Source organism: Periplaneta americana, chromosome 11 (genome assembly GCF_040183065.1).
Source record: "Periplaneta americana isolate PAMFEO1 chromosome 11, P.americana_PAMFEO1_priV1, whole genome shotgun sequence".
Classification (NCBI taxonomy): domain Eukaryota; kingdom Metazoa; phylum Arthropoda; class Insecta; order Blattodea; family Blattidae; genus Periplaneta; species Periplaneta americana.
The window spans coordinates 162822290-162842522 of NC_091127.1; the positions used below are offsets into that span (position 1 = coordinate 162822290).

At 32.5% G+C, this 20233-nt stretch overlaps 1 protein-coding gene across 4 annotated transcripts in view; it reads left to right on the forward strand.

The window, feature by feature from the left end:
* Nucleotides 1–20233, forward strand: part of CROT (Carnitine O-octanoyltransferase) — a 99750-nt gene that overhangs the window by 33825 nt on the left and 45692 nt on the right. Inside the window, exon 1 of one of the 4 annotated variants that reach the window (XM_069840378.1) lies at nucleotides 3852–3970. The exons of the other annotated variants lie outside the window; for them this stretch is intronic. The gene's annotated coding sequence lies outside the window, so the exon portion shown is untranslated. Of the gene's footprint in view, nucleotides 1–3851; nucleotides 3971–20233 lie in introns of those variants that run through there. 4 annotated transcript variants of the gene reach the window in all.

Here is a 20233-nt window from a genome sequence, read left to right on the forward strand (position 1 = left end):
TAAATAACTTAAATTATATCATATTATGTTATATTATATTATATTATATTATATTATATTATATTATATTATATTATATTACATAACAAATGTGTTGATAACGGATGTACCCCGATAAGTAAGTTTTTAATTTGTTATGGGGGCTCTTAAATCTCAGGAGGAACAAATTTTATTTTACAACAGCGCAACATAATCTGCTTGGCTCATTACCCAATTTTTTTTGCATTGCATTTAATGCATATGTATTTTATGTATTTTAACACGATTCAATTGAGCATAGTTAAAATTTGGATTATAAAATAATGGAATGCTAAGCTAACATATTACTACTGCATACTAAATCAATACACCCTTGTGGTTCGTTAATTCTCTGAGATAAACATTATTTTAAGAAATACAGGAAACGAATACACAGAATAGCCTATCAAGTTGTTTGTGCATAAGAAGCTATTTTAATCTTACCTGTCCTCAATTCACTCACAAGTTACTGTAATAACATTATAGCATTATGTCCATATAGAGAAACTACACTTTCCTATGGTGAAATGATTAATTACATAAATCGGTTAATTCAGCTTCCGATATTACTTCATACAAACACAGAAACATTCTCTGTAGGCTATGATTCATAGCTTTCGATTGTTGTTGACCAAGGCCCCTTATAGACGAAGTAATTTGTTTATTTCATTACACCACCTTAGATGGCAGTTATTTTAATTTTGAAACTCATTTATCTCATTAAATATCAGTCCTATCAAAATTTTTCAAAGAATAAAACTTATCGAAAATTATTTTTAAAGAAATTTTTGTTATGTAACATTTTTCACAAAAATCAATAATAAGCGAGATATTTCGATTTATTTAAATCAGGCCGCCTTATAACCCCCCTTTTAAATAATGTATTTTGAATGCCATATAGCCTAAAATCTAAGTTACAACGAACTTAATTTATATTCCAATTTTCATCTAAATCGGTTCATCCATTATCGGGTGAAAAGGTAACAAACATACAGACAGACAGACAGACAGACAGACAAACAAAAATTTCAAAAAAGCGATTTTCGGTTTCAGGGTGGTTAATTATATATGTTAGGACCAATTATTTTTGGAAAATCGAAAATTACCAGAACAATTTCGGCTACAGATTTATTATTAGTATAGATTTAGTACAGTGTTCTTCAACCTTTTTCTACTCACGGCACACCCTAGATGGGCCTTAACTCGGCACACCAAAATGTTAATCCCCTCAAAAGCATACTGATGTGACTCTATTAATATAATTACGTAGGCTCTAATGTCATCAAATTTATTATTATTATTATTATTATTATTATTATTATTATTATTATTATATTATTATTATATTATTATTTTATCATTATTATTATTATTATTATTATTATTATTATTATTATTATTATTATTATTATTATTATTATTATTATTATTCTAATCTCTGTTTGTTGGATTATAATTCTACTGACTTCTTATCCTTGCCTAAAATTACAGTTGATGACGTTTCACTAGCCATAAAAAAGCTTAAACCTAATAAATCCAAGGGCACTGATGGCATTCCTAACTTTATTATTGAGGGATGTTCTAATATTCTAATACCCGTTTTAACTTTTATATTTAATTTAAGTTTATTAACCGGTACATACCCTATGCTTTGGAAAGAAGCATCCATTATTCCTGTCTTTAAGAATGGTAAAAAAAATGTTGTTTCTAATTTTAGACCTATTTCAATATTAAACAATTTCTCAAAATTTTCGAAAAAATAATCCACAGACATGTTTCATTTTATGTTAAGAATAAAATTAATTCAGCCCAACATGGTTTTACTAAAGGTAAATCAACAACTACAAACTTAGTATCCTACCTTAATCTTGTTACACCTGTTGTTGAAACTCAAGGTCAAATTGACTCAATTTATATCGACTTTAGCAAAGCGTTTGATGTTGTACCTCACAATATTTTGATAAATAAATTAAAAACTTTGGTTTCTCTTCTAACTACGTGAGCTGGTTTGAAAACTATTTAACTAATAGACAATATTGTGTTCATCTAGGAGATTCTCTCTCGGACCCATTTAATTGTTTATATGGAGTTCCCCAAGGATCTACATTGGGCCCTCTATTATTTTTATTATTTATAGATGACATCTGTAAAAGAATAAGTTCAAACTACCTGTTATTTGCTGATGATCTCAAAATCTTTCGCTTAATAAATAGTTCTGCCGATTGCCAAACTCTTCAGAATGATATTAACTCTATCGAACTTTGGTCTGACAATAATGGAATGAAAATTAATGAAACAAAACCTTTTGTCATTTCGTACTCATGAAAAGCTACTTCCATAAAATTTAATCATTCTCTTAATAATGTCTGTATTATTAGGAAAAATTCTATTAAAGATCTTGGTGTATTACTCGATTCTAAATTATACTTTCATGATCATGTTCAATATATTTATAATCATTCAATAAGAATGCTTGGTTTAATAAGGTTCTATAACTTATTCTTTTTCTACCCCAGAGTCTCTATTAATTCTATACTTTACTTTGGTTCGATCTAAACTTGAATATGCATCTGTAGCCTGGAATTCCATTACTTCAACTGATCCGGTTAAATTAGAAAATATTCGAAGAACATTTATTTCCTTATGTGCTTTTCGATTTACACCCAGTTCCTCTGACTTTAACTATGAGATTACCTGTAAATATTTTAACTGTTGTAGCCTTTATTCTAGACGTCAAAATCTTGATTATCAATTTCTTTGCAAAGTTATCAAGGGTGATATTGATTGTGAGTCTATCATAAACAATATCAGCCTTCGTATTCCTACAAAGGGTTTAAGATTTCAAAAAAAATTTTATAGCAGAAATTCAAAATCACTTTCTCCAGTCTGTAGATGCATAAAATATGCCAATTTGCACGGGCACAATTTAGATACCTTTAAGGTTTAGTTTCGTTTTGATTATTAGTATTTCTGTTCTTGTTCTCAATTTTATTTATGTATGTTTTTGTTTATTTAAGATATTATTTATTTGTTTTCGCACCTTTGTATCTTCTGTTTGTGAACTGTGCTGAACTATAATTGGTCTCTGGCTGTTCTTCAGCACACAAATATTAATAATAAATAATAAATAAATAATAAATTATTATTATTATATTAATAATATTGTTATAGAACAGAAATCGACTCTTACATTTATTAACAATTTATGAACTTTAATTCACTGTAGAAAATACGCATTTCTATTACTAATATTAAAGTAAATGACTCTACTCATATCTTGAATGTGATACTTGGGCCTACTTAGCTGCACACAGGTGGTTGATCCGTGGCGGAATCGTTGACAGTGCAAGCCTAATTTCTTCATTGATAAATTTGAGTCTCTCTGTTTTAATTTCAGTTAACGTCGAGAAGTCCAGTTCACACATATATTATGTAGTTGAAAATGGCAGTTACATATTAACTGTCATCTCAGATATAGCCGGGTATTCACTCCTTATTGATAACCAAAATATTTCCAAAGGCACTTCGAGAAGTTTTAATTTCAATTTTCTGTCTGCTTTTAAATCTGCCAGTTCCTCTTGTACGAGTATATTATTCGGAAGATGTTTTGAATCCACAATGGATGTATCACGAACCCAGTCGAAATCTAGAACACTCTCTCCAAATAATTCTTGAACTTCTGCTGCAAGACTACTAAATCTTCTTTAATGAAGTCCAACACTTCAATTGTAATTTTTATTAATTTTAATTAATTTTATTAATTTCTTACAATAATAGGTAAAATTTCGTGTCACACCTTTGACTTCATGGAGGCACACCGGTTGCGGAATACTGATCTAGTAACATACTTTCATGACGAATGATATGAAACCGATGCATGTGTTTGGAACTGTACATGGGTTTCTGTAGCACACCGAACTATGAAACAGAGGTGCACTTCGTTCGAAGCAGGGTGAGTCAACTCTCTCCTAATATTGATCTGGTACAGTTTCGCGTGCACTGAATGTATTCCGTTATCGCACCAAATAATCTTCATTCCTGTTCAGCTATGCACGACAGTCAAGTTGGATCTCTTGCTAGCCACTTATTTTCATCTTATCTATACTAATAATAAATCTGTAGCCAAAATTTTTCTGGTAATTTTCGATTTTCCGAAAATAATTGGTGTTAACATGTATAATTAACCATCCTGAAACCGAAAATCGCTTTTTTGAAATTTTTGTCTGTCTGTCTGGATGTTTGTTAACTTTTCACTCGATAATGGCTGAACCGATTTATATGAAAATTGGAATATAAATTAAGTTCGTTGTAACTTAGATTTTAGGCTATATGGCATTCAAATTACTTTATTTAAAAGGTCGGTTATATGGGGGGCTGAATTAAATAAATCGAAATATCTCGCTTATTATTGATTTTTATGAAAAATATTACATAACAAAAGTTTCTTTAAAATTAATTTCCGATAACTTTTATTCCATACAAAATTTTGATAGGACTGATATTTAATGAGATAAATGAGTTTTAAAATTACAATAACAACGCCATCTAAGGCGCTGTACTGAAATAAAAACAAATGACTTCGTCTATAAGGGGCCTTGGACAACAACAATAGAAAGCTATTAAGCATAGCCTAAGAGAATGTTTCTGTGTTTGTATGAAGTAATATCGGAAGCTAATTAATTGTTTAATAATTATTTCACCATTGGAAAGTGTAGTTTCTCTACATGGACATAATTCTACAATATTATTACAATAACTTCTGAAACATATAGCAAGTAATATAAAGTATACACATTAAAACTAAATGATATGTCAATCTTCATTAAACTATGGTTGCATGTAATAACAATTAAAAAACATGTTAAAGGAATTGTCATTGCACCAAATGATTGCTCTCTGAACCAAAATGACCGCATTTTAATTATTTAAATACAATTTAAATTAAGTAACATATTAAACGATTTATCCTTCTATCAAACACGAATGTTCCCTGGATCAAACGTAATTACTTTATATTTATTTATAACAGGTGCAGCGGAGCGCACGTGTGCGGCTAGTATTTAAAAAGTTTCAATTAGGATTTTACAGTCTTCATCTGTAACTTGTATTAAAAAATATATATATGCTGACTTACTGACATCTTGGTCATGGTACTTCAAAAAACACAAATGCGAGACTTTCTTTTTGTAATTTTTGTCACTTTGGAATATTTATTCTTATTTTCAATTTTTGCGTCTGCCATTTTTTTATTTTTGTATAACAGTTATTTTTATTAAAGTTGAAGAGAACTTTCAATTTTGTTAATATTGTTTCCAAGCTGCATTTGCCTGTGGACTCCTACAATAATATCATCAATAATTACAGCAATGTTATGGAACGGATATGAATTTCAATTTTTCCACCTCTTTAAAGGATAAATTTCCAATTTTTACTAGTGGCTTGTGCAGCAAATGCTGCTGCAAACTAAGTTCGTTAGACGTTCAAATAAAAATTTTTCAGATTTATTTTCAATGAAGAATACTTGTCTTTTTGATAGTTATTTGCTTCCATAATAATGAAACATACTCCCTCTGAATGGATTTTTTTGGCCAAATTATTTTTCTTGAACCTATCCAACTTCAGGTTTTGAGTTTCAACGCGAAAACCCAAGTATCAATGTCAGGACGATAGCAGTAGCTATTTCAGGTCATTGTGGATTGTAGGCAAAAGTTAAAAAAATGTCAGGTTTGCTAAGTTTTCGAATAATAGCATTTTTGTATAGCTGCTGCATGTAGAACTTGAAATGTAGAGCGTGAAATCATTTTATCCTACTAAGAGATCTTGCTGAAATGATCTGGAGACTACAAAATTTTCTAGGCCTGTTATTTTATCAGTAAGTAATACCTTTTGATCTTTCCTTAGGAACTCTAATTTTTGCGCTCTCTCGAGCCAATACTGAAGACAATGACATTTGATTTTTAATAACAGTATTATTATCTTACTTAAATTTTGTAGTTATATATAGCAGTCACTCAGTAAATTATAGAAATGAAGATCTAAATTAAGATATTCTCTACATTTACTTACATAACCTCAAAACGTTTCACTTTCATGTCATCAATATAGCATCAATATTATGTACAATTAATGAAGAATAGACGCATCACGATATTAACTATAATAATATTTAATTTCTAATGATAATAATGTCATCAAACCACCTCAAGTTTCGTAGATTTGAATATCCAATATACAGCTGTACTCAGAAAATTATACACTGCAGAATCAGATTTTAATAACAAATTCAATTGAGCTCTAAATATGTCGGCAATCCTGCAGGTCATGGCCTTCGTGTAATAGCCCATTGTTTATTGTAGTGTGTGTTTTGTTCTGAAATTCAATCAAGTCGGCCGTGATTCAGTAAAATTAGTTCTCAAAACTGACAACAGATGGATTTTTGAAAATAGGAAAATTATGTAGGAAAATTGACATTTCAATGAAAACTACTACTTTTCCGAAAAACTTTGGATGCCAGGCCTGAAAATGAGGGGTCACTCATTAAAATCCGTTCAGTCCTTTTCCCGTAATTTCCATTACCAGTTCAAATTATATATATATATATATAATAGATATTTCCATTTCGTACTATGTTGTGGTCACGAGACATAATCATCTGGCTTCGGTCTAGGGACACAGAATAACCAGTATGAGGTTTAGAGTACACGGAGTATAAATGACGTCATGACCCGCGTGGAGGGGTGACTGCAACAGCACAGGTGGGTCCGTAATGTGCATTACCGTTGTGTGTGTATAGCTGCTTGGCTGCGGTACGTGTAACAGGCTTCGACGTAGGGACATCTGATTGAAGGTTACAACTCACGTTAATACTTTAATGGTAGACATTTATTGTCTACACTAGGAATGTACTGTATATACTGCATCTGTACGGGGTGACATATACAGGGACATCATTTTATTTTTACCAACATTTTTAATATTAACCTGGCTATACCTTTGGATCAACACCGTTTGCTATTCCCTTCCACGACCGGAGTTCGATGATACTGGCGTAATATACAAACAAATCACTTTGCTAGGTATAGGGGGGAAGAAAAGTAGTTCTCCATTTACGTTAACTAGGAAATATCGCGATTTTGAGTTTGATAATTTTCATTAGGTTTTTGTTTAATCAAAATACAATATAGTATTAACAATACGAGTTTTACTCACGAACTGAGCTGTCCATGTGGACGTATTCATTATGCAGTGTATATTATACTGTCTACAGCACATTAGCCTATAATATAGAGAATGAAGGTAAATTGAAAAATAATCTTAATATGGATATTTAAACACATTTTTGAAAATGGTGGCCGTTCATTTCGATACAGGCTTCAGTTCTAATGTACATATTATCGCACTATATACTATTGTACCTAAGCCCAATTACCAGTTTCGTCCTTGTAACTAGTAACTCATGTTGAAATAATTCTGTACCTATTCTATAAAAGAGTACCTTACGTACTGTAAATTCAATCTTCACTTCTGCCCGATCCGAAAAGATAAAATTACTCATACTACCTACTGTCCGTCAAAGTGGTTATGTCGTAGGGTCGTAGAAAGGGAGGAAATCACGTGACAGTTAATTACTTAACGAGGCCCTTTTATTAAATTATTTTAAACACTTGTATAATATCACGTAGATGTCCAATTCCTAACAGAAATTAATGTTCTGACAAAAGAGCTAAGACGACAGCCCAGCCACTAGCTGGCGAATAAAAGCAGGTGGGGGAAACCGGGACACGACGTAGGCAAATGGACGACAGTATCTGTGCGAAAATGATTCAATATTGAAAGCTCTTTCGTCACTGGAAAACGCGAACATATTTTTGGAACGTAGTGTTTATTACGACCGTAAGGCTACTATGACTGTATATGCGGTCTTGGATCTGAGTGCAAGACGGTTGAACTTTATTAGTAGAAGGGGTGGGAGTGAAGTACATTAAAAAACTCAGGTACAATAAAAATTGAAGTAAAAATAAAATGATGTCCCTGTATTTTGTGTCGTACTGTGACGAACTGTTTACATGTTGAGACACGAAGAAACGGCGCGCTCCACCTCCCACTCCACTCGACCAACACAACATTATCGTCCGTGCGTTCTGAACTTCATGCGTTTCTGTGCCCAGGACCGAAGCTTGACAATCATATACTTTGTCTTTTCGTGATTTATTTCCAAATCTATTTTTTTACTTGTTTCAAGTAAAATTCCCGTGTTTTCCCTAATAGTTTGTGGATTTTCTCCTAACATATTCACGTCATTCGCATAGACAAGCAGCTGATGTAACCCGTTCAATTCCAAACCCTCTCTGTTTTCCTGGACTTTCCTAATGGCATATACTAGAGCAACTTTACAAAATAAAGGTGATAGTGCATCTCCTTACTTTAGCCCACAGTGAATTGGAAAAGCATCTGACAGAAACTGACCTATACGGACTCTGCTGTACATTTCACTGAGACACATTTTAATTAATCGAACTAGTTTCTTGGGAATACCAAATTCAATAAGAATATTATATAAAACTTCTCTCTTTACCGAGGCATATGCCTTTCTGAAATCTATGAATAATTGATGTAGACACTATCGTGCCCTTACACCGATGGCGGCAATGAACTTCCGGGTACTCTAGAAGCCATTTGTAAGCAAGTATTATGCGACAGATAACATTATCTAAAGGCTGAACAAAACACGACCTTCTCGTAAATGGTCGAATTTTTTTCTTGAATTCCAGAAATCAAATAAGGAGACATGTATTGTTTTATTTTCACAATTATTAATTATTTGTGTAGTTATGAATATTTGAAATTACGCAAATTATGCGCGCACTCTTACATAAACTCTCTTGGAACTCTGTGTCTACATATAGTTGAGATTTGGGGTTTGGCGCATTTGAAAGACTAGGCCTAAATAGAATACTTTTTATTACTTTAAGGCCCGATTGTATAAACCATTTAATCTTAGATCAAAGGTTAAATTGATCCTTGTTTCTGCTGAACTTGGAATTTTGTGTTGTATAAAGTCTAATCTGAGATTAATTTGTCTCAAACTAAAGTCAACTTTGACTGAAGAAATTTCTCCGATTAAGTTAGATGATCCAAGTTCAGTTATTTCTTTTCTCTTTGAAATATACGAGTGGTAGACTGTGCAAATAAAATATCCATTATTATTAATATTAATAGATATGTTAGGTACATTTATATATATTTCTTTCAATTTCTTGCCTTAATACACAAACAATCTTATATTTTATAAGGCTCTGTCGTGTTCAGCAGTATCAAATAACATAACCTATAATTATATTATGTTTATAACAACCATTAATTATTAATGAATATGATAGGTACATTCATAAATTTTCAACTAACTGTATTACTAAACGATAATTGTCGTTTTATAAAGCTTTATTATGTTTAGCAGTATATCAAACACCATAACATGATAACAACTCGGAGAACAGTCAACCTTCTTCTTATTGTCCGCCATTATTTACATTGCACAGAAAACCAGTGTCTCCAACAGAGTGTACGGAAAGTCGCCAAAAAGTAGTTGTAAAGTCGCTAGATTTCTCATTATCAACAAAGAAAGATTAAATTTTGTCACTATGGGGTGCTAAAAAGGTCACTAAATCCCTATTTAAGCAATATAAAAGTTAAAAGAAATTGTTGTTGAAAAAGAGTTAAAGTCGCTAGATTGGCAACACTGAACAAACCTGTCCGCGCATCACGTATTTCACCTGTTTATGCGATGTTGCCAAATCCTTTTCACGTGAACTTAGATTGCATTTGAACCAAGGTAATTTGATCGCAGAAAAGTTTTATACAATAGAAGAAGTGTCTGAACTCGGTTCACTTTTCGATCTTCGATCAAAGTTGATCTTTAGTCAGGGAGTTTTATACAATTGGGCCTAAGTCTTTCATAAATAAATTTAAAATGTTGTCTAATTTTTAATAATTTCTTTCTCAAAGCAAAATTACTACATTATATAGCGAAGTTAAAAATCTGAAGAAAAAAAAAAGACTTGTTCCCTGATGTATTATCTGTAACCTAGTGCATTTAAGAATGGAGATCTGCACACATACATTTGCAACAATTTATTTTCTAGAGGCATACACGCGCTCGCGATCCCCAGCTAATGAACCGTTTGCGGCCATAGGCCTATACGTACACGTGTGCTAGGCTATATGTTTATTCTGTACTACAGCCGTGGCGAAAATGTGACTCACGAGCACATTGTGGCTCGCAATGATAGCTGTGCATTTCTCTTGCTTCCTACCTCCCCCAACCCCCATCCTCGCACTCACTGGAGTCAAAATTCGTTCCATTTGTATCTACTTTGGCAAGTGTTATATATGTATAAACACTCAAGTAGCCTATTTGAAAAAATCATCTCCACCTTTCAGTATATAATAATTCGTTCCCCAGTCTTTATTTAATTACCTATTAAAAGGCTAGGAATTTTCTTTTCCTATGTTTGAGATCAAGTGCACAATCTCAAGTAAAAAAAAATATATTAACGCTTTATTTAACGTTATGTTTTATGTTTCTTAGAAATGCTAATTTATTTGAGAATTGGTTTCTTTTTTATTTATATAACCATAGGTAATATCATATAATAAAACCAGAACATTTTGATAACTAAGATACTGTTCTGTTTTGTCTTTTTGTCTCATTTAAACATTTATAATGTTATTTATTTCAATGATGTATGTTATTCAAAGTTACGAAGTCTTTCCACGCCGACCAAATGCTATTTCGAGAATGATGAGCGAGACTCGAAGCGCGCGAGAATGACGAGACGAGACGAGACGAGAAAGACAAATGCAACGAACACAGCGAGCGAGAGCGGCAGTTCTGTTCATCTCTAGCAGATACCCATGTCTGCAAATACAATTAGTCCGATTTGTATAGAGTTAAAATTAGTCTTGAGTGCTAACTGGGAGTAGTGCAATCGTGCACTGTTGCAATATTTCATTGTGCACAACAGCGATGAAAGAGTCCGATGTTCGAAGCTGGAGGCCAAGCATTAAAAGAGTGATTATTCATCCTGAGAAATATCGGATTGCATTGGACTAGGTCAGGCATGTCAATTGATGCCCACAGGAGCAAGCGCGCGCTTTAGAGCCCAGGAGAGCCTGAGCGCTTTACAGCGGAAAGGAAAGAGACAGACGAAAGAGGTGGTATATGCCGCTTGGTCGAGCTATATTCAGGGATGGCCAGCACTGATTCAATAGATAAAGGGAAGAGAACTTATTAAAACTGTATCCATGTTAATTTTTAGGTTTGTCTGAGAAGTATAAGTGCATTATAAGAATGTAAGTTTTAATTTTAATGCTCATTTTTCACAAGTTTGATTTTTTTTTATTCAAAAGAAATAATTTCTCAACTTTTCGTATAGAAATTTTCAGGTATAGGCCTATTTATTTAGTAGCTTTACAGAATGTTTTCGTAAATCTAATATACCGTATATACGTATTACTGAAGATAGTGTATTGAAAATTTTGAAAATATTCGCATGGAAATTGTTTGTAAGGAAATGAATTAACAAAGCAACTACTGTTACATCATAAGCAAGATACGTGCCCATGTGTTGTAAAAATGTCAGCTCTATAGCTTCAGCAGATTTCGAGAAAATAATTTAATATTCTGATGATAGGAAGTTGCTCACAAAATCACCTTAAAAACATAATGCGATATGAGTTTTGTTATGTAATATTAGTTACATTTAAAACAGATACAGTACCTAGTAACTTTTCTTTGTACTGTAATATTGTTTTGATTAGTTTATTGATTACTTTTGTAAGGCTAAAGATACCATCAATATAAATTCCAACTTATCATGTCATACTTAATCTCTTTCTTTGGAATATCACTTTCTTTATGAATGATGTGTTTCATCCACTTAATACAGTGTAATATTATACTACTATGTAATTTAAGTGAATATTCCTTCTTAACTTTCTATTATGTTATTAAGATTTATAACACAAGTGCAATATTAAGAAATCAGTGTTAGTAGTTTTGTTTTACAGACAATATAGATAATATTAAACGGAAAGAAGCCATATAAAAATAACGACATAAAATTTCACGTTCTGTTTGAAGTTTGTGCACCACTGTTTTCTTAATCCAACAGGTTGCTTATTCATTACACAACACTTCCTCTTTCCATAGCGCTTGCTGCCCGCGCATGACGTCAAGGTTAGAAAAATGCGCTTGCTTTGACATCACTGGACTAGGTGTTTGTCCCTTGTCATGCCATTCCCTGTGTTGTCTCAGCGGTAGCCCTGGGTTTTGTTGAGCACACACAGCGCTGCCCACATGTGTACGGTTCAGTTCACATTTGCAACATCTCCCACATTTTATTGTCCAACTGTTGAATAGTTCTTATCGCCTGTATTAACGTTTGGAAATAGCAGCAAATGACTTTTAAGTGTTCATAAAGAATTTCAACGGTGAAAAGTAACATTCCACAATAAATATCCTTTATTACAGCATGAGTGGCATTTTGAATATGTCAGTATGACAGACGAATCTCGGCTACAAAATCTGTAACATAAAGTTTACATTAATAAACGAACACTGTCCTGCTTTTAGCTAAATTCATACATGGCGCAATTGATACTAAAGGTATACTTACTTACTTATTTACTAAAAAAAAAAATTTTTTTGTTGGCCAGTGTTGGAAAATCGAAAATTACCAGAAAAATTTCGGCTACAAATTTATTAGAAGTATAGATAAATACATTTTCATTATCTGCTGAAATCATAATTTAATTTAACAGTAACAGTGGGGACAGCTATATACCAATGCTTATGTATTCAAGCGAGACATATTGCTACACAATGAAGCCATCTCTGTATAGATAGGCCTAATTAAAACACGAATTTTATTACGCCATACGGAAGGCAGTTTGATCAAAGACCTTATTATTACTATGCAAGGTCTTTGGGTTTGATATGCGATGATGTTACATAAATTTGAAAATCTGACTTTCTATTAATTGTTTAATTTCATTCACAAAATACAAATTTTATAGGCTACAATTATAGGTTAAGTTACCTGTGGGAGTAGGACCAATGTCAGCTGTGCCTTATTTCGACCGTTAATTACAATCAGTGCTAAACTAAAGCATTTTTATAGCTCGACAAACGCATTCTCGCTGTAGTGTGTAACGGAACTAAAACTGCATCTACACACTTCAATATTCCAATCGCGTATGCGTGCAATCTAAGAAGAATATTGAAAAAATCGAGTTTAAAAGGTACGTTCAATTAAGATACATGAAGATTTTGTGTCTAGATGGTGCGCCGTATTGAACGTCGTCTTCACTGCGTAAATATATTAATTAATATTAAATATCAATCTTGCATTCATTGCTTTAAAGTTGAAAGGAAATTTTAACGTTGTTGTTGCATATTAATGTATTCATGATCATCAATTTACGGGGAAACAGTTGGCGACAACGACTAAACAAAGGAACAACCATGCGACAAATTGATAGCGATAAATCTAGCTGTAAAAATTATCGCAAAGTCTGACTGTGATTGGTTGGAATTCAAAGTTTCATTACACTTCATTGGTCGAAAATGGAATGACGTCATTTAAACGAAATAGTCAACATATATTAAACAATCTCTGATACGTGACCATCTATAATCCCATATAGAAAAAGCTATAACATAACCTAAATAATATAAACAAGATTCGTTATTCAAGTCTTTCCTAAAGAAAATCATGATAATATTCGTTGCAGCATATTCATATGGCTGTTGAAAATGCATAGAGTATAGAATTTGTTTCTTTATTTTCCAACATTGTACTCTCGATAATTGTACCTTTTGAAATAATTCATGTTCATTTCTTCATTCTTAATTAAAACTTTTGTATCATTTATCTTATTTATATTATCTAGGTTATGTTGTTGCTTCTGCTGTATGAGATTATGGATAGTCACGTATCAGACATTGTTTAATATACAGGGTGATTCACGAGGATTTACCGTCACTTACGGAGCTTATTTCTGAAGACATTCTGAGAAAAAAAATGTCATATAAACATTTGTCCTATTCGCAATATTTTCAAAGTTGCATTAATTTGAAGTTGTTAGTAAAATACCTTTCTTCTTTATTTTATGGGTAAGACTTTACAAATAGAGGATGAACTCTTCAGAAGTGTTATTTCTTTAATTGGTTAGTGTTCTGAAGCCAAACGTGTGTTGTTAATTGCTTTGTACAGATTTTATTTTTCAATTTTTAACTAAAAATGACATTCTTACGCACGTATCACAAAAATTGTTACAAATCATACGACTTTAGGAACTTGATTCTTTACAGTTTAATTATGCACCCTAATGTACATTGTTAAAGTATTTACAAGAGTGGCGTGATTTGTAACAATTGTTGTGATAAATGCGTAAGAAAATGTAATTTTGTAGTTAAAAAAATTCTGTAGGCTACGAAGCAATTTATTATGTAATTCACAACACATTTTTAGTTTCAGAATACTAGCTAATTAAATAAATGATATTCCTGAATAGTTTATTCTCTTACCCTTAAAACTCAAGAATAATGGTATTTTACAAACGACTTCAAATTAGTGTAATTCTGAAAATACTGAGATTAGGTCAAATGTTTATATGAATGTTTTGCTCAGAATGTCTTCAGAAATAAGCTCCATAAGGGACTGTAAATCCACGTGAATCACCTTGTTTATTGATAGCCTAATTGAAATTGAATGAAAATGTTTCAATAGGAATGAAACTGAATCAACAAAGCCTTCTTGACTAGTAATCGTCCATAGAGTTCAATGAAGATTGTATAGTTGGCACAACTGGTAACAAGAGATCAGCTCATGTAGCCATCTAGCGGAATATTTGTAATGTTGAGATTATACATTAATACATTTTCAAGACAGTTTAGTATTTTAGTAAGTCAATTAATATTTTATTGTATTAGAGTATTTTATTTCTTCTAATCTTTATATTCTTTCTTCTAATCGTGTAATAGTCAATTAAATTCCACTCGAGTTTTGATTTTCTCTATATAAATCGAACCTCTACAGAGATTACTTTAAAAAATCGCGACAGTATCTCCTCTGCAAAGTCACTTCACCGAGTTGTGAAGTAAATGTTCATCATATTAATTTATTTCTTGTTCAAAAAGTTTACTAAACTCTCTTGGGTTGAATGTCCTTCAACGAATCATGTTGATGCAATGCATAACAGGAGTAATGACGTGTTGAAAGTCCATGTATTTAGCATACAATGCTTCTTGATGAATAATACAGTGATGATATGAAATCAATTTCCGATCTAAACACTGCCCAAGCAAAGAAACACAGCTATTCCTCTTTCTTAACATTGCTGTACAAATGCTTTCAAATTTAGACCACCCAAGTTTACTGCCGTAAATATCACAATTTTCCTTACAGTTTTTCATTGACTCAAATATATCTCTTCCATTTTTTGTGGTTGATAACATACGCACTGTTCAAAACATACAGAGGTGAGCCTGCCTGGAGAGAAATAAAAAATAGCTTGCAACCGCCAAATTACTCTTCAAGGAACGACCACTCATATAAATTGAGGGAAAGAAGGCAGAGGACGGACACTGGAAAGTTTTCTTTTCTCAATCGTACTATCAGGGACTGGAATGTTTTACCTGCAGACTTACTAAAGGCTTTACCAACAACCAAAAATGTATTTAAAAATAGGCTTGAGGACCTTACTAATAGACGGTAATTATACACAGTATTTAAAGGGTGTAAATGATATGTTGTTATTGAAGTGTTGTATCAGTGAAGAATTATGTTGTGTTGGTGAAATGTGTTGTATCAATGAAGAAGTATGTCGTGTCAGTGAATTGTGCTGTGTAAGTGAAACGTGTTCCTGTCAGTGAAGCTTTATAGTTTATAGTGGCAGTGCATAGTATTTGAACAGTGAAATGTTTTTGAAGTGTTAGTGAAATCAGGATAGAATCAGTGAAATGTGTCGTAGTTCCATTGCAGTGAGTGAGTTGACAGCGAAATGAGTGTAATTTGGAATGTACTTGTGCAGATATGAACATATCATACTCGTGGGTTTTAGTTCGATCTTAGTTTTAAGATACAAATTAGATTTATTTCAAATGTTATTTTAAGTGATCGTTTCATTTAATTTAGTATATTCCCTGTTGTTGTTGTTATTAATTATTCTTAGTATTAATTATTATTAGTATTATTAATTGTATTTTTAATTAACAAGTTTATTATTGTCATTATTGAGTGTAATTAGTTACCACTGCCACCGGGTATATACCCACTGCAGTGTGAATAAATACATACATGCGCACGCACGCACGCGCACGCGCACACGCACACGCACACGCACACACACACAAAGTCCTAAAGTTTCTTGGAACACATCGAAATTGCCGTTTATGCACCTCACAAACACAAATAAATGGACATTATCTGTCATCTCGCAACTCTCATCTATTGCAATTGAGACGTATCTGGAAACATCAGTTAGATAGCTTATCTGTCTTATATATCATCCGTCATTTCTTCAATGCGCCTAATAATTGTATTTCGTGAACGGGAAATATTTTCCGCAATTAGTTTTATGTTGGTGTCAACAGCGTTTTCTGCAAAGGTGAACATTAGGGTGGAGTGAATTTGTACATGAACTTTTACCTTTTTTTTCTAAATGTAATAGATGCAAAAATCTGTATTTTCACTTAACTTAAGCCCGTAACACACTTGCAGAGTTTTCGCTAGCGAGAAATATGTTGCGAGAAAGAGGCGAAGAGCCTTCCTCCACACACTTGGCGAGTTCTCGCTATCACAGATCACATCTCGCTATGATCATCTATGCACTGCCTTCATGCAGAAAGCATTTTTCTGATTATAGTAATGACTTATTAGGGGAAATATTATAGGTTATGTATTTACGTATATTGTCATACTTAAATATATAACCTGTAAGTATATTGTCGTACTTCACAAATTACGTACGAACGCTATGTTGAATCTGAGTATTCAGATGTTGAGGAAATGGAATTACATGGATATATTTTGTTCATGAAAAGAAGAAGTAGGCCTAAAATTAAAGCCAAAAATATCTGAAAATCACATATCTTACGAAAATAAGGGCTAGTTTTGGACACTGGTTTCGATTTGAATGATACGTTTAGGCTTTATTTCAGGTTCAATGGACCACAGTTTTTTTTTTTTTTTGCCATTCATGATGGAGAATTCTTTGCTATATTCTGATTAAAATTACGTAAACTGTTAAGACATATAGATACATTATTTCAAATGTTTAATCAATACTATTAAATCTCATCAAAATAAAATATAGCCCTATTTATTTTCAGGTAATCTGATATTTGTCTTCAGATTTCTTCTTTAAGTTTCGTGTTTTTATAGTTTTCATCCCGTGTATCATATAAATAGGCCTATGGGTGACATCGTACAAGTTCGATAAATTTCTGACTGCAATTATCAGCCATCTTGCCTCATTTTCAAATAAAAGCAATACAATTCATCGCCACCTGTGATTTCTTTTTCTACATTCAATCGTCATAAAGAGTATAAATGTCAAACATCTTTGATAACTGTGTCAAGAAAGTTCGCCGAGCTACCGATTCCAGCGAGAAACTCGCGCGAGGTTTTTGCCTCGAGCGAGAATCTCTTCCAGTGTGTGGACGTCCATTTGAATCCATGTTATCAATTGTTTAATTTTCTCGCAGCACATTTCTCGCTGGCGAAAACTCTGCAAGTGTGTTGTGTTACGGGCCTTAAGAATGTGAAAAATATGGGGATTCTATACTTAATTTTTGATGTGCCCCAATGGCTTTGAAGTTTCTTAAAATAATACTTTATTTGCCTCTTCCTATATTTGTTCTATTTTGTTTTTCATTACATAGCTAATGAATTCCTGCAAAATCACATATTTAAACTTTATTTGGAAGACTCTAAATAGAAGTTGCAATATATAGTATTTTTGAGGGGATCCAAAGGGACAAAATATATAGTATTATACATAGGCTAGGGAAATAGCATATCTAACGTTAGTGCGACCGTTAATGGAATACGGAACTACATGTTGGGATCCCTATAGAATATATCAGATAAATTCCTTAGAAAGAATCCAGTATAGGGCAGCGAAATTTGTTAAAGGTAAAAGAGAAAATGGAAACGATACGATAAAAGAACTTAAATGGGAAACTTTGGAAAACAGACGTAGGAAAACTAGAATAACATCATTGTATAGAGCACATCTAGGTCAGAAAGTATGGGTAGACATAACGGCTCGGTTAGAAAAGCCAACGTACTATGGTAGGAACGATCATGATTTTAAAATCAAATGTAGGAAACAGAAAACGGTAAATTCTCATTTTTAAATAGAACTATAAATGATTGGAATGATCTACCTGCAGCGGTCCTTGAGGGCTGTCCTTTCTTAAGGAGATTCAGGAATAATTTAAAAAGTTGTGTATAAAGTGCAAATTAAAATTAAGGCGACATTTAACATTTAATTTTTTAAGGTGACATGTATTTATCTAGCCTGACGAGTTACTTCCTTGGTTAGAATTGTAAATTATTTAAAAATAGCGTGTAAGAGGGCCTTAGACTAGAAATGTTTAGTTTAAATGTAATTCTGTTTATAAGTATGCATAATGATGTAATTATTTGACTTATTTGAACTGTTGTATCAGTGAAGCGAGGTGAGTCAGTGAAGTTATGGTTTTACAGTGCAGTGAACAGTTCCGATCAGTGATAATTTATAGCGTCAATGAAATGTGTTCTATAGTGTCAGTGAAATGTGTTATAGTGTGTCAGTGAAATGTGTGCTAAAGTGTCAGTGAAATGCGTCATAGTGCCACTACAGTGAGTGAGATGAGAATAAAGTGAAAGACTATTGAAACTTATGTAGGGCCTATACATAATAATGTAGGTTGTATTGTAAAATTAGGTATTTCATTTATGTTTTATTATTATTGTGTTAAATTATATTGTGTATTCTTTTTGTATTGTGTATAAAATTGTAGGCCTATTGTGTATTGCATAATTGTATTGTGTATTGTAATTTTATTGTATATTGTTTATATTGTGTATACCACTGCCACCGGGTGCATGCCCACTTGCAGTGTAAATACATACATACATAGATACATACATACATATACATACATACATACATACATACATACATACATACATATGACAAAAATTCCATTTTAGCCCATTTATTTTTTTAGTTAGAATTTATTCTTGTTTTCTTTTTCATTTCTTTCTGAGTGGTAACTAAATCATCCCTCTTTCTGTTCTTTGCTCTAGTAAAACATTCTTTCTTGTTTTGGAACACGGGGTTCGTTATCACAATTAGGCCTACAGTATTAAACTTTTTTGCTTTTCATCTGCATATATCAAATAATTTGTTTGCTTTTTCTTTAAACTTTGCAATGATGTCATTTTAGTTGTCACTGTGTCGTTTCTTACAATGCTTCATTAAGCTTGTGTATTGATCATGGTAAGCACGAATCTGTTGTAATATTCTTTTATGACTGTCGAAATTTATGACTTTACCTGGATTTCCTTAGTTTTGATAGCAACTCTTTCTGAAATCTCTCCAACAGTAGATTCCTTTGACTTGAAATCAGATTTTAATTCATTTTTGACACATAGATAATACAGGGACATCATTTTATTTTTACTTCAATTTTTATTGTACCTGAGTTTTTGAATGTACTTCACTCTCACCCCTTCTACTAAGGAAGTTCCAACTCCACACAGAACCAAGACCGCAGATAGTAAGCAGTACTGAGTTACTGAGTATAGTACGTTCCAGAAATATGTTCGCGTTTTCCAGTGACGAAAGAGCTTTCAATATTGAATCATATTTTCGCACAGGTACTGTCCGTTTGCCTACGTCGTATCCCGATTTCCCCCACCTGCTTCTGCTCGCCCCTCTGTAATAGCTGGGCTGTCTTAGCTCTTTTCTGAAAACATTAATTTCTCTTAGGAATAGGAAGTTTACGTAATATTATACAGCTGTTTAATTTAACTTAAATAAAAGGGCCTCGTTAAGTAATTAACTGTCACGTGATTTCCTCCCTTTCTACAATTCTGCGACATAACCACTTGGACGGACAGTAGATAGCATGTCTGAGTAATTTTATATTTTCGGGTCG